Raw genomic sequence first — 27,545 nt, forward strand, 5'->3', positions numbered from 1 at the left:
CCCTGACTTCTGTCCCTTCTTGCAACTTAGGATCCACCAGCAAAAGCCAAATGTACACCCCAAGCACTGCCAGGGAATGTGGCTTCCACCCAGACCCTTCAGCAGCCTCCAGTCGGGGCCACCTGAAACCTTCCCTTCCTTCCACTTTCAAGCTTTCATTTCTCATCAGGCCCTTGAGTCTCTGCCCAGGGCAAGTGAGGGTGGTGGACCTTCTTGCTACGGCAAGCTCTGAGCAAACAGCCTTTGTCTTTCTCATTAGGATGGTCTCTGTTTATGTGCACATCACCATCAAAGTAACATAAAATAACAAGCAAAACCCATTACTCCTACTGTTCAAGAGCTCCGTTCCACAGGGATGTCTCTGCCAGCAGCTACTCACTACAGCCTGAAGTTAAAGAAGTAGGGGCTGGGGTGGGAGTGGCAGAGCAATTGTCCGGCTGTGAGAGAGGAGCTGGAAGCAGGAAAGATCTCCAGGCAGACAGGACAGGAAGGGCGGATGAAAGCTGCCTGAGGAAAGAGCTTGAATTTGCTAGAACGCTTGGGTTGCAGACGAGATGGACTGATGCTGATGACTTCAGTGGTTATGGGAGTGTATTTGAAGGACCGGCTCTGATACTGAGCAGGACCCTGTGGGACTCCTGGGCACAAAAGCCTTTCCGTGTCCCCCGTTTCTCGATTACAGGAAATAGGCTTCGTTCAGCCTCCACGACCTTCCCTGAGGTCCAAGGAGGAGGTTCAAACAGTTGCTAATCAGGGAAGGGAGGGGGTGCGGAGACAAGGGAGGGGCCGTCAGCAAACAAGAGCGCAGCCTGGGGGCAGGGGCCCGGCCCCCCCTCGAGGGATACACATCACAGTATCTTTGAGCTGTTCTGCAGATCCTGAAACCCACACCAGGTGGGAGAAGTTAGCCGTGTGCTGCTCACAAGCACGTAGATCCCCGACTGGCTGGAACCAGAAGGTTGATGATGCCGACGCCCACTTACCTCACCCCCAACCAATCAGAAGAACGTCCACGAGCTGACCACGCCCTCTTTGAACCGTGACTATAAAACTCCTCACTACCCACTCCAGGTTGGGAGACACAGTTTTGAGGGCACTAGCCAGCTGTGGCCCCCTTTGCCTGGCAAGACAATAAAGCTATTCTGTTCTACTTCATCCAAAACTCTGTCTCCAAGATTTAATTGTGTCAGGGTACAGAGGTCAGATTCAGCTTCAGCTCCTGGGTGGGGAACCAGCCTGGGGGCCAAGGGAGGGACCCAGGCAGCTCCCTGGACCAAGGGCAGAAGTCCCGGGGCCCCTTGCTGGCTGGGGATAAAATGCCAACATTTTTTGGTCTCTGCCATTCACAACTCAAAGTCCGAGTATTAGCTTTGCTTGGGTCACAAGCCCGTCTCTAGACGAAGAAAGGACAGAGGAACAAGGAACACAGTCCTTAGGAAAAGCTGATTTCTCAAAAGAAAAGTGGGGTGTTCTTAGAAATGGAAGACGGGTGCTGGGTGGCCAAAGCACAGTAAGTACTAAGGAAGGGCTCCTGGAATTTAACTTAACACGTCTCCCTTCAGTCTGCTAAACTCCAAAAAAAGGGGGTGGGGGAGGGACATTTTTACGTGCTGGGCAATCTACTGACAATTTCAGTGTGTCTGAAACCTTCAGGCCACTATGTCATGCTTCACTTTGACCTCTCCTCAACAACCACCAGCTTTATTGTTAAAATTAAAGAAGCCAGTAATCATTAAGCAGATTAGCAGTGAAATAAACTAGAGAGTCACAAAAGTTATGACAATGGGCGGATTGGTGGTAAAATAACTTTGGGGCCAGAAAATTTACAAAAATAAACCCGTTTGAGCTCACCTTGAGTCTTTTTTTCTCCACAGGGTATTCCCTGTAATATTACTAACACGAGTGTAATTTCAAGGAGTGAGATTGCATTTTCATGGATTCTATTAGCCAAATGCCTCAGGAAAGATAGCACATTAAGCTTCATCACCAATTTTAAAGCATTTCCGAACATTCTGAGGAAATCACTGTGCACTCTGACCCACAACTTCTGGGATTGTCACTTCAGGATACATTTTTAGTTGCACTAACTGACAATGACATTGGGCAAAACAAGAGACTTCTCAGATCTCTTTTTCTAAGGACATCTTACTGGGCGAAAACAGAATCACAATAACTGTTGGGGAAAAAAAAACCAAGATGAATTTCTTAAATTATTTCCATTTTCTCAGCCTCCCAACTATCCCCAGTATTCCTAAGTATATATTTAATTTCCATTAGGGAAACATAACAGTCTTTTGTGCCTGCACTGATCCAGGTGGAGGATACAAGATAAATAAGATGGAAATTCCTGCTCTCCAGGAGTTCAGTGTCCGGGGGGGCAGCGGACTGCTGTGTCCGAAGTGGTCGTTCCTGACTTCTCTCCTTCACTCTTCTCCCTTCCCCCTCCCAAGCAGGAGTCAGGGAAGGCAAATCTCTGACCCTAGAATCCTGGGGAGAAAGACTGGGGCTCCTCCAGGAATGTATCCCTTACGTATGTTGGTAGCTAAGATAACCCCCATTTACTTTCAATCATTCATTCAATTATTCATCTATTCTTAATTTTTTCAACAGACTACAAATTCAGTGATTCAAAACAAGTGGCATGAAAAGACTCATTCCCACCTCCATCTTCCACATTCCGTATCCCCATCTCTGCCCTGTCACTGGTAACCTTTTTTTAAAACTTTAAACTAATCTCTTGGATGTCTGCAAGAAGCAAATTCATAGAGACTGAAAACAGGGCAGAGATTACCAGGAGCTCGGGGGAGAGGGAGATGGGGAGATAATTATTTAATGGGTACAGAGTTTCTGTTTGGAATGATGAAAAAGTTCTGGAAATGGATAGTGGTGATGGTTGGACAACATTGTGAATGTTCTTAACACCACGGAGTCGTACACCTAAAAATGGTATCACCTGACACCAGTTAGAATGGGCATCATCAGAAAATCTACACGCAACAAATGCTGGAGAGGGTGTGGAGAAAAGGGAACCCTCTTGCACTCTTGGTGGGAATGGAAATTGATACAGCCACTATGGAGAACAGTATGGAGGTTCCTTAAAAAACTAAAAATAGAATTACCATATGACCCAGCAATCCCACTACTGGGCATATACCCAGAGGAAACCATAATTCAAAAAGACACATGCACCCCAATGTTCATTGCAGCGCTATTTACAATAGCCAGGTCATGGAAGGAACCTAAGTGTCCACTGACAGACGAATGGATAAAGAAGATGTGGTACATATATACAATGGAATATTACTCAGCCATAAAAAGGAACGAAATTGGGTCATTTGTAGAGACGTGGATAGATCTAGAGACTGTCATACAGAGTGAAGTAAGTCAGAAAGAGAAAAACAAATATTGTATATTAACGCATATATGTGGAATCTAGAAAAACGGTACAGATGGACCAGTTTGCAGGGCAGAAATAGAGACACAGATGTAGAGAACAAATATATGGACACCAAGGGGGGAAAGTTGGGGGGGTGGTGGTGGTGGTGGGATGAATTGGGAGATTGGGATTGACATGTATACACTGATGTGTATAAAATGGATGACTAATAAAGACCTGCTGTATAAGAAAATAAATAAAATTAAATTAAAAAAAAAACCCAAAACAGTTCAACCCATATATAGAATTAAACATTACATACAAAATGTTTTACCTGCTTTTGGAATTTATATATAGTTATATTCATATATTTGTATTTCTTTCTTATTTTGCCCAACATCGTGTTTATGAAATTCATCCATGTCATCGATGTGTCTGTAGTTCATTCATTTTTGTTGCTGCCTTATGGCCCAACCCGTGCTCCATATTTGTGATGGTCCATGGATATCTGAAGAAAGTGTGCATTTGGCATGTGTTGGATGCAGTGTTTTGTATTTGTCTATTAGGTCCTTTGTTAATCATGTTATTTAAATCTTCAATGTCTTTTTTTTTTCTTTTTGCTATTTATTCTCTCAATTACCAAGAGAATAAGTATGTGTTAAAATCTCCCAATGTTATTATATATCCATCTACTTTTATTTGTGCTTATGTTTACTTTTGCTATATTATTAGTGACATATTAATTTAAAATTATATCATCTTCCTGGTATATTAAACCTTTTAATCTCACATACACGTGTTTGCAAATTTTATCCTGTTTTTTTCCTTTCGGTGGTTACACTAGAAATTCAAACACACGTATTTAATCTAATACCTTTATCCTCCTTCTAGATAAAGCAAGGGCTTTGAAAAGAGTGCTTTACTTCCCCCTCCCAACTTACAGACTTACATGGTATTTCTTGTTTCCTATTTTAATTCTATCTCATTTTATTTTAACCCAGTACTAACACATGCCTGCAGTCGATGTTATTTTAGGTCTTCTTACTTATTTGCCACTTTCTCTGATCACCATTCCTCTGAAGTCTCAGTCTTTCCATCTGGAATCACCTTCTTTCTGCCTGAAGCACCTGCTTTAGAACTTCCCTTAGTGAAGGTCTAGTGGCAAACTCTTAGAATTTTTGTGCATGTATCTTTTGTGTTAGAGAGTATCTTCATTTTGGCCTCACTCCCCCTGGCTGGAGAATTCTAGATCCTCCTCACAACCTTTCAGAATTCCCAAGCTGTCCCTCCATTCTCTGGTTGCTTCGTTGCTCCTGAAACACCGTCTGCGACTTTACGTCCTGTTTCTTTGAAAGTAAAGTAACTTTCCTCTCAGGCTGCTTGTTCATTGTTCTGCACGGTTTGGGTATCAGGCAGTATATACCGTGTTGGCGCTAAGATGTGGGTTTCCTTTCACATATCCTGTTTAAGATTCATTGGCCTGTTGGAAATGGTATCTTTCAACTTTTCTGGAAACTTCCCCACCATTATCTCTTCAAATATTGTCCTCTAACATTCTTTGTGTTTTCTCTAGGAATTTGATTAGACGTAATAGAACTTACCATTTTATTCTCAAAGTCTCTTCACCTCTCATTCACACATATCTTCCCTTCAGTCTTTCTCTGCTACATTCTCGAAAATTCTTGTTAACTTCCATTAGCAAATTCTCTTTTTAACTGAGCTTCATTTGCTGTTAAACCCACACACCTAGATTTAAATTGTAAGCATTCCATTTTAAAATTTCTACAAATACTATTTAGTTGGTTTTTTCAGTATGCTAGATTAATTTTATAGTTTTCCACTTAAACAGATATTTTCACACCAGTTGCTTTTTTTAAAAAAAATGTACTATAGATGTTTTTATACTCTGTGGACAATTCTAACATCCGAAGGCTTTGTAGTTCTATGTCTCCTAATACTCGTAAGTGCTTCTTTCCTTTTATTCAGAGCTGAGCTTTGATTTTACTGGGCACCGTCCATTTTCCTTAGCAAATTATTTGTGGGGATCACTTGAGGCTTAATGAGGGGAGCGTTCTCTACCCAACCCTCCTCTGCACAGCTTCTGCCTGATCTCGGCCCTCCCCTCCCTCACTAGGCTCCGCACAGATGCCTGCTCCAGCGGTTAGGAATACAAAATACAGCTTCTTTACTTCCCGGGAGGGTATGTACCCTCTGGAAGTGGGCTTACGTTGGCACTTTCTAAGATCTGCCACTGCTTGGTCCCTCAAGTGTCTGTTCCAGCTGTTTCTGACAGACCATGTCATGTATCTGGGAGTCTGCAGATTCCCACTGCCTCACGCAGTCACTGAAATTGAGATTGTACATTTCAGCCCCTTTGTTAATTTGAGTAAGAACAGAGGGGAAAGATTCTTTTCTCTGCCATCATCATGTTCATATTGGGAACAAAGGCCTGTCTGTCATCCGTGAAAGCCAAAATGTATAAGGGTTTGTGCTGATGGAGGAGAAGGGAGAGGGTTTTTGAGAAGCAACAGGGTAAGGAGAAGAGATTTTTCTCTGCCAGGAGGAAAGAGGTCTGCAGTCCCCAGAGCAGTGGGATCCCTACTGGATTTGTCATCTTCGTGTAAGGAGAGACCCCGAGGAGGGGCAAACTTCCCAGGAGAGGCTTTCCAGCCTGGAAAGGAGGGGTCCGAGGCACTCAGGGTTCCAGCCTTGCCAAAACTCCTGGCATTTTGAGAGTGGCCCGGAAGCAGAGAGAACCTGCTTCAGCAGAGACAATGAGCGACGGGAGAGGAGGAGCGTCTTCCTTCCTTTCCAAACAGAGCGTCAGCCTGTCAGATTCTCCTTGGGAAAGAGGACGTGCCACGACTATGCTTAAGAAGAAATTGTCTACCAGGCTGCGGGATGGAGACCTAGAGCCAGACATTAAGTCGGAGTATAGAAAATAAAAAGTGTAATATCTGCCACACTTCTGAGTATATAAACTAAGATACACGCCCGCTATGGAAATGACAGTTACCACTAGAGAGGAAGCACAGTGATGTGGAAACACAGAGGATGGGGTGACAGAACTCTGACTGGCGCTGAGCACTTCAAGCTTGGTCTCAGAACATGAAAGCCCATTTTCCAGGCAATGAGGGAAGGACCTTCCAGGCACACAAAACCACACGGGGACAGAGCTAGAAAATGGTGTGTTTGCATTCCAATCCATTGGCATGGCTGAGCTTGCAAAGACTAATGTTGACCTTATAATCACAATTTTGCATATTTATAAACTTAGTAACCAGTTTAATTGGTTCTCTCCAGTTGCTGTCACGGAGGCATGGGAACAGCCCGAGGAAGCTGATGTTACCTTCCCAGAACTTCAGACGTTTTGTGGTAGAGAATCAAGATTAATTTCTGAACTTGAGAGCCTTTGTTTAGTATATTCTATTCCACTGCCTGAAGGAATTGAAATGAACCTCCATTTTCCAAAACATCAGCATGAGGAGGGTCTACTTTGCAGAGGTTCTTTGCCTCTGAAAGTAATTGGAAATGTGAACTATTCAGAAGTATTACAAGCCCTCATAACTGTAGGGTAAACCTAACTCTGGTCGGCTTTCTAGTAAAGCCCCTCCTCCCTATTAAAGCGCAATCAGCTTAGCTCTCCAAGACACTGCATTGCCTAAAGCCACGAAGAAGCTGCATCATCCTTTGGTACAGCAAATGCACTGCCGGTATTTACCCCGCCTGCCTGAGCAGTGTGTGTATGAGAACGCTGCAGAACCGGAAGGACACCAGCACCGTCACTGCACCATGACTGTAGTTTGCCGGTTAAAATAGAGGATTCAGCTCCTCAGATGAAAGTGCCCTTCACACCCTCTTGACTTTGCCCCGGACACACGCAAACAGGAGACGCCGCCAGGGCTGTGCTAGGCAATCATGGTACTCCGTGAAACAAGCCACATTTTGTTTTTAGCCCTTGTTTTTGCACTTGTCTCCCAGCCACAGCGTTTCCCAGGGACACACACGGCAGTTTCTGGATTAGGAGTTTACGTGATTCTCTCCACAAGAGAAGGACACTTCTTTCCACTTGACCTTATACAGCAGAAACTAACACAACAACATAAAGCAATTATACTCCAATAAAGATGTTTAAAAAACTAAAGTATATGGGGGGATGTGGGTAGGTTATATGCAAATACAACATCATTCTATGTAAGGAACTTGAGCATCCATGGATTTTTGGTTTCTGCAGGGGGTCCTGGATCCCATCCCCTGGGGATACTGGGAGACCACTGTAATGACGTGCATCTCTTCCCAACAGTGAGATTGAAATCAACCACAGTGGGAGTATTTCCACCACAGAATTTGGCAAATGCAAATCAGGTCTTGATTTATTGTTTTGTTGATTGTCTAGACATAAAGTGAAGTAGAAAATGTTAATAATGGTGACCAAACTTAAAAGTGTGCTGTGTCTATAGCCATTACAATGTGAATAGCACCAGAACTTGAGGAAATATTTTTTCTGGATTCAAAAATTATTATCTTATTTAACCAAAACTTTTCTTGCATAATTGGTGAATGAGTGAAGTCCCAATATATGTCTTCATTGTTTCATTTTTGTTTTATTAATTAAAATGAAAATATTCATCTTAAAAAAAAAAGAATCTATTTGCCTTCTGGGCTTCCCTGGTGGCACAGTGGTTAAGAATCCACCTGCCAATGCAGGGGACATGGGTTCGAGCCCTGGTCTGGGAAGATCCCACATGCCACGGAGCAACTAAGCCCGTGCGCCACAACTACTGAGCCTGCGCTCTAGAGCCCGCAAGCCACAACTACTGAGCCCGTGTGCCACAACTACTGAAGCCCACGCACCTAGAGCCCGTGATCCACAACAAGAGAAGCCACCGCAATGAGAAGCCCGCGCACCGCAGTGAAGAGTAGCCCCCGCTCGCTGCAACTAGAGAAAGCCTGTGCGCAGCAACAAAGACCAACACAGCCAAAACTAAATAAATAAAATAAATTTATTTTTTAAAAAAAAGAATCTATTTGCCTTCTTTGTACCACATACTCTGTTCATTTTTGCCTTCTCAGAAAACCCAGAAATAAATATGGCTTCTCTGCTCTTTATCCAGTTTTCAGGGTATAGTCGATATATATGGGGGTTAGACTGAGATAGATAGTGCCAGAATCTGCTACAATAAACAAATAAAGAGGAATCAACACAAAATGGGTAAAATCAGTGTTTACACCGCCTCCTCCCCCAGGAGAGGATTGTAAATATGCCGCTGGATAGAACTGGTAAGGATCCTGCTCCCATCTGTGTGGTGGGAGTAAAGGGGCAGGATTACATTCAGAATTGAAATATATTGTTGTAGGAAAGTTTGTACAAACAGAGGAATTGAGTGTGATTATTTGTGAGTACTAATTCCATAAATATACGAGCTGAATCAGGTATAATTTAATATTCTAATCTCTTAAAAGGTGTGCTGAATTGTAGGGCAGGGATGATTTGTGCATTTAATAGACTCAGAGTGCTTACTATGAGTCAGGCCGCGTGCCAGGACAAAACATGCCGAGGAGCATAAAAGGGTCCCGACTCCAAAGGGCTCAGGATCTAGCAGGAGGGGTGCCCACCTGTGCGCAGCAACGGTTTACTCACTGGGTCCCCCACTAGCACAGAAGTCCCTCGGCGGGCAGGGAGAACCACTGAGCGGTTTGCCCTTTACCCCGGTGCCTGACTCTTGTAGTCTGGGACACAGGAGACACTTAACAAACTTCTGCTTAATACACGGGTGTGTTTCCTCAGTACCTGCCTTGTGCCGGGCACCATGAAGCAGCAACAGCCGAGGCTAGAGGCGGTCCACCAGGCCCTCCAAGAGCCAGCGTGAAACATATTGGTTGTGCTAACCCTTAACACAGTCTGCTGGCCACTTTAGGGAAAAAAAACCGTTTTAAACTTCAAATCACTGAGGCTCTACTATTGATGTGTGTTCAAACTCAGCTGTAAAATGTACCATTTCTAAGGACTAGGTTGGGCCTTAGTCATGCAGTAGTGAAAGGTAAACCGTGGTAACAACAGCTTCTATCTGTTGAAACACTATCTATGGGTCACTGTATGTCAGACCCACCGGCTGCTTATAAGATAATTGTAGGTAGCATATATCTAAACTACGATTTTTGTTAGACATAGATTCATTTAATATGTTTTAGGAAAAAAATGTAATGACATCAGTGATTGCATGGATATTATGAATATGGTTTAAAATGAGGCAAAGCTCCCTCCACCCTCAAATAACCTAATTTAAAGATAGTTTAAAGAAAAGAAAATGTTGCGTATAAATGGTCCAGGTGGTACCTGCATGTGACAAGAGCAGGAAGGTGATTTGCAGGATCAGCTGGGTGACCTCCTGGGACACCAGAAAACACACGGAGCGATGCGGGCTCTGGAGCGGAACGGCCGGGTTCAGATTCGCTCTCCTATTTATTTCCCCCGATGAGCGTGGGCAAGCCTCTCCCAGTCTCTGCTTCCGCACCGGCCAAACATGGAGGATGAGAGCGTCCACCTCGCGGTGCCAGCATCGAGATTCCAACCCAGGTCTCTGATGTCAAAGCCACGGCGCTCCTCGCTGTGCCAGTGGAAGGGTTGGAAGAAGCACCGAGCTGACAAGTATGCGAGGCTGGTTGAGAAAACTGACGAGCGGATGGAAGACGTGTGCCCTGCAGGAGGCCCAGCTGCTCACCGCGGCAGCGGCAGTGACCAGCTCCCTAGAGACGAGTGGACGAGGGTGGGTGCGAAGTGCAGAGGGAATGCAATGGAACCAATCAACTGTTTTCTTTTCACACTTTATTCTGTACATCACCACCAACACTAAGAGAGACAGACTGTTCTCCAAGAATGCGACTTCCACTTTAAAATTAACATAGCTTGTATAAAAGCACCTTACCGTCATCAAGCATTATGTACCTCTTCAGTTACTTTCCACTAAGGCCACCTAAACATTCCAGTGAACCCAGCAGGTGTCAGGTTTTCTGGAAGAGGAAGTGGGAAGAAGAGGAAACCATTTGTGTACCTGGTTATCGCGGGCTCATCTCCGTCCATCATTGGCTGGTGCTTCTCCCAAAAGCAACGAATGTGTCCGACACAAGCGACGCCGCCGGGGAGTTGCCCCAGCACGAGGAAAGGGCAGACACACTGTGACCATCAGGTAAATAGCCTGTTGAAGGCACAGCGAAAGACCCAGGTGGGCCCTCTCAGGAGGCCGGAGAGCCACTCCCTCCTGCCCCGCAGCTGCCTCCCGCGAGCCCTCCCGCCCGGCCCTGCCGTCATCCTGGTACTGGTACAACCACTTGCCAGGGGAGGGGGAAGGTAAGTAACACGAGGGAGGATGTAAAGAAGGCACACGGCTCAGAACGGAAAATAAAATACAGAAGCGGTTTAAGGAGGCCTTCCGGGAGAAGCTCAGACATTTTTAAAAGCATTTAAGATTTCAAGCCACACCAAACGTTCTCTAGCAGGGCAAATGCAATGAAACCGTCCTGCACTCAAGCTGAAGGTTCCACTGAGTCGTCCTTTCGTGTCAGTTTTCAGAAACATCCTATGGTAACATTATTAATATTCTAATATATCTTAAAGTCAGTAAAACTTTCTCATTTGCAGTTTCCACGGTGCAAGCCTTTGTTTCTCTCCTTTCACGTGATTGGTAGGTGTATACAGGGGCTAAACCCTCAGACTCTAGAACAGGACTCTTCAAGAGAAATATAACAAGAGTCATGTATGTAATAAAAGGAAAAAGGTGAAATTAATTTTAATATTTTCATTTTAATAAATTCAGAAGATCATTTCAACATGTAATCAATATAAAAATTACTAAGATATATTATTGTGATGGTCTGAATATTTGTGTCTCCCCCCAATTTTTATGTTGTAATCCTTTGGGAGGTGTTTAAAGTCTGGAGGGTGGAGCCCTTCTGGATGGGATTAGTGCCTTTGAGCACGGCTCCAGAGAGCTCCCTTGTCCCTCCTCTGGGAGGACACAGCAAGAAGGTGGCAGTTTGCAGCACAGTTTGGAAGAAGGCCTTCATCAGAACCTGACAATGCTGGCACCCTGATCTTGGACTTCCAGCCTCCAGAATTGTTAGAAATAAATTTCCGTTGTTTATAAGCCACTAGACTATCATGTTTTGTTACAGCAGCCTGAATGGCTTCATACAATTACATTCTTATTTATTCTACATCTTTGACAGCTGGTATGGACCTTACACCTACATCACACCTTGATTTTGAATAGGCACAGCTCAAGAGTTCAACAGACACCTAGCTCCCATGTGGGACAGTGCAATTCTAGATTTAGATGTATCTTGACCAGAACCCTGACTCAACCAATCATATTTAAGTAAGAAACTTGACCTCTGTGTCTCAGCTGCCTCATCTGTGGAATACGGTTATCACAGAGCCCGTGCAGAGGTCGTCTGTGAGGATCAGACGAGACTGTGTGAAGTCCTGCTTCACCGGGGACCCTATTCCAGGGTCAGAGAGCAGTAAGCGCCAGCTGGGGACACGCCTCTGATTCTCTCCCAGCCACACGGAAGGAGAGGCGTAAACAAATCTTAGCGGGTCCAACGGCAGAGTAGACTCCCTCTTATTTTAACTCTACAATAAAGTTCTAAATAACTTCTTTCTCAGGTACTTTTTCTTTTCTTATTAGTAGAAGGGGACTTGAGTTTAAATGGCTAAGTTTTGCTGGGGAAACAAGTGAAAACTGTCTTCTATTTTTTTTTTTGGCTGTGCTGCGTGGCTTGCGGGATCTTAGTTCCCAGACCAGGGATTGAACCCGGGGCTCTGGCAGTGAAAGCTCTGAATCCTAACCACTGGACCACCAGGGAATTCCCAAAACCTGTCTTCTAAACTTTCCACAATCTCAGTAGAATTTTCTGACAAATCAGTAATCAAATTACTGAACTCAGTAATTTTTGCAGGGATCTTCCTTAGTGGATAATTCACAAAATCATGGTGATAAAATGCAAACAGTAGGTTGATAGACACTAAATTAAAATTCCATAGAGTGCCCAAGGGACCAGGAGGCCCTGCACTGACTGACTCGTCTGTGATTTGTGCAGGTTATTTAATCTCCTTAGGTGTCAGTTTTCTCATCTGTCAAGCAAGGCAGGAGACTAAATGTTAAATACGGTTCTTCCACCTCTAATGAGGTAGCAAGAAAATTCCCCTTTTCTTACTTATGTAACCCCGGGCCTTCAAGGAGAATGAGCTAGGCAAAGTCTGCCAATACTGCTAGAGTTCAGTTAATGATAATAGTGCAATGATATGCCGTGTGTAGTATTTCATATGATCTAGTATAACACAGTAAAACATGTGACCATTTTCATTTGTATCATTCTGTTCTTTACAAATACAATTTCCTTGTTTGTAGTTATTCCAAAATGTTGACAGACCCTGGAGAAATAAGTCACTTCCATCTTGACTTCTACTCTTTTGCATTGCCAATAAAATTGATTGTAGCTCTGAAGAGAATATGACTATTATCACCTGCTCTGGATGATCCTTGATCTTTTAAATGTGACACATTTATAAGAGTAATAATCTTTTATTTACTCTTTAGGTTATTCCATGGTTACCACTGTACTAAAAGCAATAAAAATATGTTGGATAATATTAAGCATAGCTTCATATGATACCAAATATCTAGATGTGATATAGAACCAAATGTTGTGTATAAGCTGCCCGATATAGTAGCTACTAACCATCTGCAGCTATTGAGCCCTGGAACTGTATCTTGTTCTACCCAGGAACTGAATTTTTATTTTATTTGACTTTCATCAATTTACATGTATTAGTCACATGTAGCAATTGCTACTGTACTGGACTGTACAGATCTAGATTTTTAAAAATGAAGGTTAATTATTTGGAGAGTTCTAAATCCTTGACATATAATCTAGAAATAAAAGTTTCTACCTCTTTTGCTTGTATGGCATTGTATCTAAAGATTTATTTAATCTAAAATTGCTTCTATTGCAATAACATTTGTCATTGTGGAGCTTCTAATCATTGCAAGACTTTTTTCAGGTAATTTATGTATATTGTGTGAAATCCTCAAACAATTTGCAAAATAGGTGTCATTATTGCTATTTTACATAAGAATAAACAGAGGCTCCCAGAGCTAGTCCATGAAAGAGCTGTAATTCAAAGGCAGTTCTGAAAAACTTCAATCTTTCCCCATTAAGAAATAAAGAGTCCTTGCAAAAACTAAAAATATAAGGTCTCTTCCTAGAGCTTGAAGGATATAAAATGGCAATAACTCCTACGATGCACATACGTTTCAAATGGATGTGTAGTAAGAAAACAAACAGAAGATCAGAGAAGTGTTATTCATCTTGTTCATACAAATAAGAATGCAACTCCTTATAAAGTTTCAAAAGTATGGATATTTCCTAGAATCGGAGCTATTGTAAGGTAAAACCCACTCAGTCAACCGAAGTGCTTCCCCACGTGTCCGAAAGAGTGTCCTCTTCAGGAGTCAGCAATGACCAAACACCTGCTGAACTCAGAGCACGCATCCCTCCTCCCCTACCTCATCACCAAGTGGAAGCTCCTTGAAGACAGGGGCGCTTCATTTTTTATCCCTAGATATCCAGGACTTGGTATGATGCCTGACACCTAGGAGGCATGCAGCTTGTGCTTGAGTCAACAGATGAATAAATGAATAAACACAATGCAATGCATGTGTTCTCTAGATTCAGGGAACATGCAATCACCTAGACATCCACCTTGGCACTTGGGCTCTCACACATGTCTCTATCATGGCCCTTAGGTCATGAACATTTGTTTTCACGTGGGCGTCTACTGAGTCCTTGCAGGCAGGGACCATATTACTTTATCCCTGAATCTCCTTATCTACTCCACTTCCTACTACGGTTCATGGTAAATTACTATTTGTACCATGACTGAATGAATGAACCAACATATTCTACAGATTAATAACAACAGGAATTTAGTTATATGATTTCTATTTATAGTGCACTTTGTTTTAAGATGTTGTTCATAATAACCCTATAAAGTAGGTAGGTCTTATTTAATCATTCTTAGCATAAAGAGTCTGAAACTGAGGACCAGAGAGTTTAAGTGATACTCCTATGAATGGTCAATGAATTCCAGAGCTGCCCTTGCAACTTAATTCTCTTAATTTATATTATATCTACACCATATTAGAATAATGCTTTAGAGTTCACAGTTCATACATATATACATATACCTTCATTTGATTTTAAATGATTCAGATGAACCGGGAGGAACAGGTATTATTCCCACTTTACATGAGGAAATTGAACCTCAGAGACATTGATAGCAATACTCACGTTTGCAGAACTAGTGGGAAACAGAGCACCTGTTTGAGAAACAGAATCAAAAACCTGTTTTCTAAGTCCTAATTCAGCATCCTTTCCATTTCAGCATGCTTATTCCAGAAGAGAAAAATACTAAATGTCACAACATTTAGTAATTACTAGTGTGGATAAAGAACGGCTTCCTGGGGAGAGAAGGCCTTCAGCTCTGGTTTTAAAGGAGGGGAGGAGGTGGCCAGACAGATGGAGGGGGCAGGCTGGTGACACAGCTGGAAGAAATGGACAGTGACAGCACACCTGTTGCACGGGAACAGCACTTCTTGACTGCCATCTTCCTTTTCAGATTTAACAACAATCCTCTCAAGAAACCAACCGCTTACCTGTGTAAACTGACAAAGGAGATCGCTTTGACTCTTAGCATAAAATATACTAGTATTGTGATTTTATTCATAGAATCTCCTAATTTCCTGTTAAAATACACCTGTCAGGCAATTTGTGTACAAAACTATGCACATCCAAGTTATACCAGCAGAGAAATGCAAGCCTCAGTGAGCTACCTGATTACTCAGAGCAGGGGAAGCAGAAGAAGAGAGAGGGTTCTCTGTCAGGGGCACAAACTCTCTGTTAAATTCTTTAAAAAGTATCTAAAAGCCAAACACAGCAAAATAAACTCACATAAATGCATTTCAGTACGTTATTTATAGAAGACTGATATGTTTAAATAATAATGTAAAGTCACAATCATCATTCTTAATGGTAAAAATTTAGAAGTTATCACTGATTATTGTATTTGTCAATGCAATTAAATAAAGGGGAAAAAAGAGAAAAGGAAGGAAAGAAGGAAGGAAGAAAGGAGAATGAAAAGTAATTTGTTGGAAAAGAAGAAACAGAACGGTCATTAATCATGGATAATGTGACTTTCTAAATTTAAAACCCCAAGAAGTTACAGAAAGTAGTGGAATCAAGAGAGATGAGGAAAATGCTTAGATATATAATAAATATATAAAAACCCATGACATTTCTATTGACCAGAAAGGAACAGTTAAGAAGCGTAAGTCGATGAAAGTTACAATGTTGAATTGCTATAAATACTTAAAAGAATATAGGGTAAATCTAAAAACAGATGTAGTATAATTTGTAGAAAGATTACCTAAATTTCAGGAGTGACAGTAAAGAAGACATAAACAAATAGAGAGTGAGCCTATACTTGTGAGTATAAAGAAATTATAGAGATGTCAGGTCCAAAACTTCAATGTAATTAAATCAAATTCACCATAGGGTTTTACAAGAAAGTTGACCAGTGCATGGTAAGATGTATGTGGACGAGCACAGCCCAGGACTGTCTCAGGCACTCCAGGACTACAGTAAGGTAGGAGAGTCAGCCTCCCAGGTATCAGAATGTATTATAAATCTATACTAAGTAAGACAACACAGAATTGGTGCTGGCATAGATAAACTGACTGACGGAATAGAAAAAAGGACTTGGAATTGACCTACACGTTTACACAACTTGCTCTGAGCAATAGGGCAGAACCATGAAAAGACCACATGCTGAGACCATGCATGATATCAAGACATCAAAAACTCTATTACTGGGGCTTCCCTGGTGGCGCAGTGGTTGAGAATCTGCCTGCCAATGCAGGGGACACGGGTTCGAGCCCTGGTCTGGGAAGATCCCACATGCCGCGGAGCAACTGGGCCCGTGAGCCACAACTACTGAGCCTGTGCATCTGGAGCCTGTGCTCCGCAACAAGAGAGGCCGCAATAGTGAGAGGCCCGCGCACCGCGATGAAGAGTGGCCCCTGCTTGCCACAACTAGAGAAAGCCCTCGCACAGAAACGAAGACCCAACACAGCCATAAATTAAAAAAAGTAAATAAACAATAAAAATAAATTAAAAAACAAAACAAAACAAAACTCTCTTACTGTTAGTTATAAATGTATAAGATGAAAAAAATCAACACCATATTTAGAACACTGTAATTTAATACAGTGTAATTTAATACATTAGAAACATTGAGAATTAAAAGGTGTACTTCTTTGTTTAAAAAACAAAACCTTATCAAGAGTAATGTGAATGGTGCTGCCTTCTCAGCATACAAGTCACTGTAAACAGTAGGCATCATGTTTCTGCCTTAGCAAATCGGCCTCCTGCTTTCTGAGGTTCCCGCAGCTTCATTTCATCCTCTGTGATTTTCATCCCATAAAATATCGCCGAGAGTTCCTTTAATGTGACGTTTTTACCAACATCACTTTCTCTGGGACGTGTTCATCCTTCTGTCACAACCACTTTGCTCATTTATGGTCACAAGTTCCTTTCACTAAATTCTGCTGGCTATTATCTAAAGTCTCGCAAATGGTGACAGTGTCAACATTCCCAGAGTCGGATGTTGCTCCTATAACTCCATTTATGTTTGGTTTGAACTTCACTTCCAGCATTACCCCTTTTGGTTTCTTTGATGTGCTTTCATCTTTGAATTACACATTTTTGTAAAGTGTCAGTTGAGTAGGAGTCAATACAGCTACAATTACAACTACATGCTTTGCTGTCTGTGCATGAACCAAGTGACAGATGGGCAGTGACGCGTCACTGTCAGACTCCGAGAGAAACGCAGTGATTCGTCGCTGCTCAGGATGTGCATCTGGGACTTAGGTGGTGGTTCGTGGGCTGAAGAGCTAGCAGTGAAATTTGGACTTTATGCAGTTACCATGATCAAACCGTGGTAACTGAAGTTTGAACCATGTTGTCGGGGGATTTCTATTATTTAACTAAATCATTGTAACTGGAATTAGTGCAGACAGAAGCCATGCAAAGCAAAGACTGCCTGTATGTGATGCAGGTGGGCCGACTTTGTCGAGCCCTCAGGAAAAGATGGAACCTGTGATAAGTAGTGGGTACCACTGGCTATACACACGGAAAAGAGGGAAAGTGGATTCTAGTCTCTTGTCAGACACAGAAATCAACTACAGTTGGAGTAGATATCTAAATCTTAGAGAGACAAGGCTTTATATATGTATATATATAAAAATAAATGTGTGTGTATGAACATACTTATATGAATATCTATCTATCCATATCTACACCCATCTATCTATCTATCTATCTATCTATCATCTATCTACCTATCTATCTATATGGAATATCTTAGGGGTAGAGAAAGGACTTCCTTAAGATATGAAATGTGCTGATTATTAGAAAAAAATACCATACTGTTAAATTCAACCACATTAAAATTAAGAATTTCAGTTCATCCAAATATACCACCAACCAGACAAGGTACCGCGGGGGTAACTGCTGGTTGTGCCGCCACGCCTTCTTCAACCCCTGCAAGGCTCCAGCCCACATTTCCCAGGAGTCTTTGCAGCTATAGATAACAGGATGACTAATTTCTCAGTAATGCCATGTGACCAGAAGTAGTGTGGGCAGTTTCCACCTCACCTGCCTAAAAGACATTGTTGCCAGGGCCTTGCCCTCCTTCCCACGTGCTGCGGCCAGCTCTGACCGCTCAGAGGAGGCTGATGTGGAGCCGGCGGTACACTGACAAGACGAGAGGCCCCGGGCCCCCGAGGGCTGGCACGGAGGCAGAGTCCTCACAGCTGCTCACGTTGGGACTGTTACCTGCGTGAGAAATAAACTTCTATCTTTTTAAAACCCCTTTCTGAGTACTTTTTCTCACATGACCTTTGCCTTTACCCTAAATCTTATAGACAAGAACATGCATTTCCACCGAAGACGAAATTCAACAGACAAAAAAAATGAAAGAATGCTCGCTCTTCTTAGAAATCAGGGAAATGCAAAGTAAGACCACGATGGGATACCATTTTAGACCCATCTAATAAAGGCAAAAATTAAGTGTACTAGCTGTGTATGAGAATATTGATGTCATATAAATTCATATACACTCTAGGTAACAGTAAAACAGTACAATCTCTTTTGAAAAAACTAGGTTATCTTATAAAGCTGGACATGATCCTATTCTTTGATCCTGCAATCGGCTTCTATGGATTTACCCTAGAGCAGGGTGTCTCAGCCTCAGCACTACTGACATCTGGGGCCTGATAATTCTTGGCTGTGGGACCGTCCTGTGCATTGTAGGACGTTTAGCAGCTTCCCAGGCCTCTGCCCACCGGATGCTGGTAGCACTGCGTCCCCAGTGTGACAACCAAAAACAACCTTCAGACATTGCCAAGTGTCCCCAGGGGCTGCCACATCACCCTCATTTGGGAACCACCTCCCTAGGGAACTCTGGCTTCTATGCACTTGGGGACACACACGAGAATATTCACTTCAGTGTGTATGTAACAGTTCAACTGGAGACAGCACAATTATCCATTAACAAGAGATGGATAAATTAATTATGTACAATAATTTTTCACAATTCACAATTTTTACAAAGCACAAAAACTATCAGAAGTATTTTTAAGGATACCTACATAATTAGTAAAGACTTCTTTTTTTTAAAGCAAGGATTAAAAAAATCAAGAAATGATAAAAGAAGATTTAGGATGACGGCTTTGGGGGAGAGAATAGGAGAGGTGAGTACAGGTACAGCAATGTTCTAGGCTCAGACTGGGTGACGGTTTATCTCAGACTTTAAATATAATACAAATTTTGAAAAGGAAAAGAAAGAAAAACATAGCCTAGATATTCTATCATGGTAATTTTTTTTTTCTTTTAGTGAAAAGAGTGTGCAGAATGTAGGAAGGATAGTTTAGTCAAAGAATTTTAAAATCATGTTATAGTAATTGCTTTCAACTTTCCTTACCTGAGTGTCAAGTACCCCAGCCCCATCAGTCAGAAGAGCCCATAAAAATCCCCAAGTGTCTCACCAAAGCCAGCCCTCACTCCTGGCCTACCTGTCATTTTTCATCTTTTCCTGGGGAATCTTCGTGTTCTTCTGGACAAGGCTAGGTCCCCTGGCCACTCTAAGGATCCCTTTCAGACGAGGTGCCATACCTCACCTGCTTATTTCTTATGTGTCTGCCCCGGCCCAGCCCGGACTGTGAGGGCAGAGGCCACATGCACCCTGTTCATATTTGAACGCCCAGCCTCGGACAAGTGCCGGGAACAAAGTAGGAGCTCAGCAAAGAACTCTTACGTCAGAAAGCAGAGCTTTTTTAACAAATGGTCTGAGACCACATGACTCAGAATCCCTTAAGATGCTTGCAAAAAGAAAAAAAACAAAAATCTTTATTTCTGATGACTCAGTCCCTACTAAATCAGAATCTCTGGGGTGGGCCCAGGAGTCTAGTTTGTTTGTTTTAAGGTACCCAAATAATTCCTATTCTGAAGGTTTACAAGGTATGCTGTAAACACAGGGCTCTTTACTGAAGTTTTCTGTTTATTCTATTTGAGGTGAGATACCCACAGATACAACTGTATCCAAGCTAAGAGAGTAATGTTGTTAGCAGCTTCTCCTTTTAAAATGGGAAGTTAAAACAGGGTCTTGAGAGTTTAGCTGAAGTCTTTCCATACCTGCACAGGATTTGTTAATCAGTGTTCCAGTGGAAAGAAAAATCAATATTTAGAAGTTTGTTGGTTCCTCCATCTAAAGCTTTTTCCATATGAGTAATTTAGCTCCTTAAATATATTTAAAATCACAATGTTCCTTTAATTTTCCCTTGGCCATTTTTATTCTTTGTATCAACCAACCGTGGTAGTAACACCTGACCCTTCAAAAACCTGCCCCTTCGTGTAACTTCCCTCTGCTTCCTTTCATCCGGAAAAGGTCCTGTTCTCACAGCATCTCCACGGTACCTCCTGCAGTCTTTGGGGTTAGATCTTCCAACACTGTTGGCTTCCCTCATCACCAAGAGGAGTCTCAAAATAATTTCTAAAACCTAGAGCCTGGTTAAGCCAGGGATTTCTGCTAACCGCCCTGTTCTGACCCATCTACAGCTGCTCTGCAAATCCAGGCCCTGTTTGCCGGGGGACTTAGGATAAAAGCAGGAAATGGTGGATGTTTCCATCCCTCGTGGAGATAAGGCAGAGGCCACGCCTCTCTGCAGGGACGCCAGGTGTGGGGGGCGGCATAGCGTGTCTTTCTTCCCTCTGTTCAATTCCTTATTTCTGCTTCTTTCTAATAATTTCCTCCATGTGATCCTCATCTCCTTTACCACGTGTCTGTTTTCTTTCTATACACTCGACCTTCCCTTTTCTTCTTCCTTTCTCCTCGGTTTGGACCAAAATACACACACTTCTTTCTTGCAAAAGTCATTTTAAGCTCTCCTCGTTCCTTCTGAGTAAGAAATGATTCCTCAGTGAATCAGTGAAATGATTTTGAAGAGCTTTACTCAAAATCATTTCACTGATTTAAATCCATTCATTCAATACATTGTCATTCATTAAATTTCTACACTATTAAGCACTAAATTAGGCACTGGGAGAATAGAGATGAATAATATATAATACCAGACCTCAAAAAATTCAAAATCTAGTAGAAGGAAAAAAGGCGTCTGGAAATAAATGTAATAAACGGTTTAGGTACCATGATATGAGTTAAAATATGTAGTTGCATTTTAGCAATAAATAATGCAGATTCCAGAGTCAAATAAATTTAAGTTTGAATTCAATAGCTCTAAGGGAGATAAAGATGATATTAATAAAGATAAAGATAAAGAAGATATTAATGAGGTAGAGTTGACAAGACCTAGTTAACAGTTGTGGAATGGGTAGAAGACAGGGAGTTAACGGGATAAGCAAGGATGATTCCTAAGTTTCTAGTTTGTTGCAGGGTGTGGAGGACAGGAGCCAGGGGAACCGCACCTGCAGGGAAACATGATAGATGCAATTTTGAATACTGCCTAGTGGGTCTGGAGATTTTAAACACACACACACACACACACACACACACACAATAAAGCTTCTGTATTCCTAGGAAATGTCCTTCATAATAACATAGCAGTGAGCTTTTAAAGTCATGTAATAAGTCTAATCCAACAAAACTTCATCTAGCCATAATTTCTTAAAAGAAAATTATTTTCTCATCTCAATTTTCCATGAGTTATACATTCATCTTTCCTTTCACCCACCTTTTATGCTATTTTTAATTAATCTGAAGAACAAACTTCTTACTAAGCAAATCTTACCTGGACCTGTTCCATCATGACTAATCAGAACTTCCTTCAATTTTCCAAGAGACACTGCCTCAATGGAAAAAATATCAACGTGTACAATAAAAAATGAACTCAGTGACCATTAGGACATTTCCTTTCTCTAGAAAAAAATAGCATTGCTATTAGTATTATATTAGTACATTACTATATTGCTATATATTACTACTATATTATTACTATTACCATAAAAATTACCCGCTTACTATTTTACGTTCAACGTCCTATCCTATGCCTTGTGGGACACGCACAAACATGTAACATGTAATTCTTGCCCTCCTCAATCATACGGTCTACCAAGAAAAGGTTTGTAAATTTTAATCATAGCATTTGTTTTGTCTACTACTGCTAGTGGAAATAATAGTTCTTACAGTCCTGACAAGGTACAAACCCTTCTAAGGGTTTTTTATATATTAACTCATTTAATTCTTAGAATAAGCCATGAGGTAAGCACTACTTATTTTCTCATTTTACAGTTGAAGAGAATGACACACAGAATTAAATTCCTCACCCAAGGACACCATCTAGTAGCTGACCGAGCCAGGACTCAGACCCCAGCAGTCTGCTTTTCTACCACTGCTGTTTGCCTCTCGGTGGCTTTCAGTTCCAAATGAACTATGTACTGAAATATGTGTATTTCATATACACATATTTATATGTATACATATAAAGTTTTTAAACAGACTATTTGTTAACTAGATATAAAGTGCACACATTCTAAGTGCACAACACACTCAACGCACACACGTCCACGCAGATAATAAAATGTCAGCCTCACCCAAGACTCACCCACCACGATGGCCCATCCAGTCATTAGCTCCCCAAGTGGAACCAGTAACCTGACTCTTTATGCTTTTAATCACTTTTGCCAGATCTCGGACCGACCACAAGCAGAAGCATACAGTGTGTTGGCTTTCTGCTTGGCTTGTCTCACTCAACCTTTGGGAAATTCATCCACATTGTTTTGTTTAACAGCATTTTGTTCATTTTCATTGCTGAAGATTATTCCAAATTATTTATCTATATTACTTGTGGACAATAGTTTCTGGGTTTGGGGTATTACAAATAAACCCCTGCTCAGAAGGCTCTTGTACATGTCTTTTCATGCGTGTACGTTGCTGTTGGGGAACTGCTGGGTTATAGAGCTTTGGTAGATAGTCTCAGTTCTCCAAAATGCTGATACTGACGCATGCCCTGTGGGCTCAGTGTCTGTATGAGAGGCCTGGGTGCTCCAGCGGCTCATCAATACTTGATGTTGTGATTCTTTTTGAGTTTAAGCTGTCTGATAGTGCACAGACACTTCATTGTGGTTTCCATTGTATTTTCATGGTTACTAACAAAGTTGGATATATTTTTCACATTTACTGGCTATTTGGACAACCTCTTTTACAAAGGACATGTTCAAGTGTCATGCTTATCTTTTAAACTGGGTTCTCTGTCGTTTTCTTGTTGATTTGGGGGCATTCTATATATGGTCTGGAAACAAGTCCTTAGCCTGTATTTATTTTACAGTATCTTCTCACACTTTCTGACTTGTCTTAATGGCGTCTTGAGGAACAAAAGTCTTTAATATTAAAATGGTGTAATTTACAGTTCCCCCTTTATTTGTAGTGCTTTCTCTGTTTTGTCTTTAAAATCTTAGTCTATATTTGTACACCCATGTTCATGGCATTATTTACAGTGCCCAAAAGGTGCATTAATTCATTGATGGATGAATGGGTAAACAAGATGTATATATGTACAATGGAATACTAGTCAGCCTTAAAAAAAAAAAAAAGTAAATTCTGACACCTGCTACAACACAGAGGAATGTTGAAGATACTGTTCAAAGTGAAATAAGCCAGTCGCAAAAAAACGCATGCTGTATGATTCCACTTAGATGAGGTGCCGAAGGGACTCTAATTCATAGAGAGAGAAAGTGGAGAGGTGTAGCCAGGGTCTGGGGTTAGGGAACAAAGAGAGGAGAATGGGCATCTTTATTTAATGGCTCCAGAGTTTCAGTTTTGCAAGAGGAAAGAGTTCTGGAGATGGATGGTGGTGATGGTTGCACAACAGTGTGAATGTACTTAATGTCACTGAATTGTACATTCTAAAATGGTTAAAATGGTAAAATTCATGTTATGTATACTTTAGTCCAATTAAAAACATTTTAAATCCTAATCTATTCCCAGGGTCATGAAGATTTTCCCCTATGTTCTAGATATTTTATTGTTTTATCTTTCACACTTAGACCTAAATTTGTATGGAACTGGTTTTTAGGGTTAGTATAAAATAGGGCTCATGATTTTTTTTTTCTATAATGATACCCAGTTTACTCTCTGAATTCATTAAAAGACTATTGTTTCCTTGATGCTGGACAGAAGGATATTTATATAATCTTCTGGTCTTTGCCTGTTTCTCTGCTCTATTTGTCTTGTACCAATTAGTGCTGTTTTAATTGTATTAACTTTAAAATAAATCTTGATATGTGACAGTGTGAGTTCTCCGGTTTTGTTTTTCTCAAGATTAATAATCTTCAAGATTATTTGTGGTGTGTTTGACTCTTTGCATTTCCACATACATTTTAGAATGAGAGTGCCAATTTCCATTAAAAAATACTTCTGGAATTTTGATTGATATTGCAATGAAACTGCAGATCAATTAGGAGAGAAGTGAGAACTTTATAATATTGAGTCCTCCAATCCAGGAACATAGTATATCTTTTTTTTTTTTTTTTTTTTTTTTTTTAGTTGCAGTGCCTGGGCTTCCCTAGTTGTGGCACGTGGGCTCCAGAGCACGTGAGCTCAGTAGCTGTGGTGCGTGGGCTTGGTTGCCCCGCGGCATGTGGGATCTTAGTTCCCTGACCAGGGATCAAACCTGTGTCCCCTGCATTGGATTCTTAACCACTGGACCGCCAGGGAAGTCCCTATATCTCTATTAATTTGTGTCTTTTTACATTTTTCCAATAACATTCTGTAGCTTTCCACGTAGAGCCTCGCTGTGGCCCTGAAGTTCCTGTGTGAAATGGGCTCATGGGTGGAGTGAGCATGGTGGCAGGGGTAGAGTTGTCTGTGCGTGGCCCGAGGACCTGGGCTCCCTCCCCTAAGGCTGCTTTGGCACCAGGGCTGTGGGTGCCCAGGCTGCCAGCTGAGGTCACAGGGATCCAGTGCCTGCTGCCTACAGCAGTGACCTCTGGGATGCACATTCAGATCGGCTCTGCCTCTCTCTTTCTCTCTTCCACCTTCCTTCACTGCTGCTTCCTGGGGTCACTTCCCCCTTTAACGACCTGCAGGACCTGCCCCAGGGAGAACCCACACAAAGGTCCCTCTTTTCAGGTGGGGCTTTATGAGAGTCTGTCTTCACTGCTGGGCTGCATCCCCGCCCCAGGAGCCTCCGAAATCTCTGCACAGCCTCTCAGGCTCTCTGATGCCACTTTCTGATCTAAGCTTCCACTTAACGAACGACCGAACAGAAAGCTCTGCTGAGTACCAGGTTCTCCTCTGAACTTCCTTCCTATCCAAGATCGTGGACCCTCAAGCCCTAACTGCCTTGGCAGCTCTTCAGTGCCTTCAAAACCAATTTAAAAAGACAAACATTTCTAGTTGTCAGCAGGATGGTCATTTTGTTACAAGCTATACTGTCCGTCCTATCTGGAGGTAGAATCTTGGTTTTGGGGGGTTTTTTTTTCGGCGGGGGGGTGAGGGTACTTGTTTTTAAAAGAAGAGGAAACTGGGACTTACTCATGGTGGCATTGTCCTTGGCTAAGCCCCACCTCAACTCAACTTGAGGACAAGATGCACACCAAGAAATGACCACACCTACTGTACTTCCCAGCTGGTATCAAATGAGTATCTCAGGAGTTTTCTGTTTGAGTGTCTTTTTAGTTAGAGAAAAAGTAAAAATTGTGGGCACGAATTTAGAAGGATCTTTTTGATACTTGTCCAAGCCGAAACTTGACTTTGTTATTTTTGGATTGATGAAGGCTTCGATTCCCTGAATCTCCTCTGGTGCCGATGAGGTTGATAAACACGTTAGACTCTGTCTCGGCACCTGGCCTCCTACCAGCGTACACGTAGATATCATAAACCACCACTGAAATGTCAGAAATCTGGTATTATCTTTCTCATATTTATTTTCTATTTGAATGTAGTTAGATACCCTGGAAGGGAATCAGAACATTCTTTAATCTAGTTGATGTGAGTTTTTCCATGGTACTTGGCCTTGGCCCTTTTTCTTATGTGCACCCCTATTCAAACACACTCTTGGCTATTTCATGTTTAACCCATTCATACAGACTCTCAGCTATTCCCAGAACTACTGTTTCAAAATAATTATTGTTAGCAATTACGCACTTTCATTAACCACTACACTTCCACAGTTATTATGAGAAATTGTATTAAAAAAAAACTCTTCTCTCTCTTAATTAGACAAAAGTGGCAATTTTTTCCCCTGAAGTTTGGCTGTTCTAATCACAGCTGGTCACTCATGCTGCTACTTCATGGAGATCACTATTCCAATAATGGAGATTTTTAATAGCCCTCTTGAGAGTGAAAAAATACAAAGATCCTAGAGAGATGCAAATTTAAATATGATTTTTAAAAAAGAGCTCAGTGAGGTACCAGCAAATTATGATCCACTATATTTGACCTTAGAATTAAAGCAATTTTTGAGACACTGGTAGAAGTCACTAATTAGGAAAGAGATTGCTCTTGCTGATACTACTAATATGAATAATATCTTGGATACAACGAGTACTTTTTATTCCAGGATCCTAGAACTCTTTCTAAACCATCCTCCGTGCAATTGAACAGTTGCATTTATAGAAATTCACATTAACATTTTCCAAAGAACTCAGACATGAAAGTCCAACAAGTAAGAAAACAAAGTAAGCGAGAAACACTGTCTGCTTCCATCACACCTGACCTTTAAAAAGACAAACGTGGTATACTGGGAAATGGTGTAAGCAGAGAAGATAAATCAGTTTCTTTGTGCCGTCTTACATATTCTAAAATGCCCCAGAGTGAAACCCAGCTGAGCTTAAGCAGAATATTAGAACACTGATGAATTTAGGACAATCACAGAAATCTTAAAAGCTACCTATTAAGATGATCTGGTCTTACAACCTGTGTAGCTGCATGAATTGAATTAAGCTAAAACTTATGGTAGAATTCTTCATGAAGACAAGTGTGTGAACGAGCATGAACAGAAGTCTTTATAGAGAAACACTGTTTCTGTTTACCCAGAATATTTTCATTTCAGGCAAAGAGTGAACTTGTTTACAGCTTAAAAAAAAAATAAAGATACTATATATAAAATAGATAACTAATAAGGACCTGCTGTATAGCACAGGGAACTCTACTCAGTACTCTGTAATAAACTATATGGGAAAAGAATCTTAAAAAGAGTGGATATACGTATATGTATAACTGATCCACTTTGCTGTACACCTGAAACTAACACAACATTGTAAATCAACTATACCTCAGTAAAAATTTTTAAAAATAATAAAGACCTTTAAAAAATTAAAATACATATGACAAAAATGAGTGAATAGTTAAAGGTTTAAAATGTACATATCAAAAATTTAGAGGGCTTCCCTGGTGGCGCAGCGGTTGAGAATCTGCCTGCCAATGCAGGGGACACGGGTTCGAGCCCTGATCTGGGAAGATCCCACATGCCACGGAGCAACTAAGCCCGTGAGCCACAACTACTGAGCCTGCGCATCTGGAGCCTGTGCTCCG

General features: G+C 41.5%; 1 pseudogene; it reads right to left on the reverse strand.

Moving 5' to 3' along the window:
• Positions 1 to 14,874: 14,874 nt before the first annotated feature.
• The window catches only part of LOC132351758 (lipoxygenase homology domain-containing protein 1-like), a 172,638-nt pseudogene continuing 159,967 nt past the window's right edge, over positions 14,875 to 27,545 (reverse strand).

This window comes from Balaenoptera ricei, chromosome 17 (assembly GCF_028023285.1).
Source record: "Balaenoptera ricei isolate mBalRic1 chromosome 17, mBalRic1.hap2, whole genome shotgun sequence".
Lineage (NCBI taxonomy): Eukaryota > Metazoa > Chordata > Mammalia > Artiodactyla > Balaenopteridae > Balaenoptera > Balaenoptera ricei.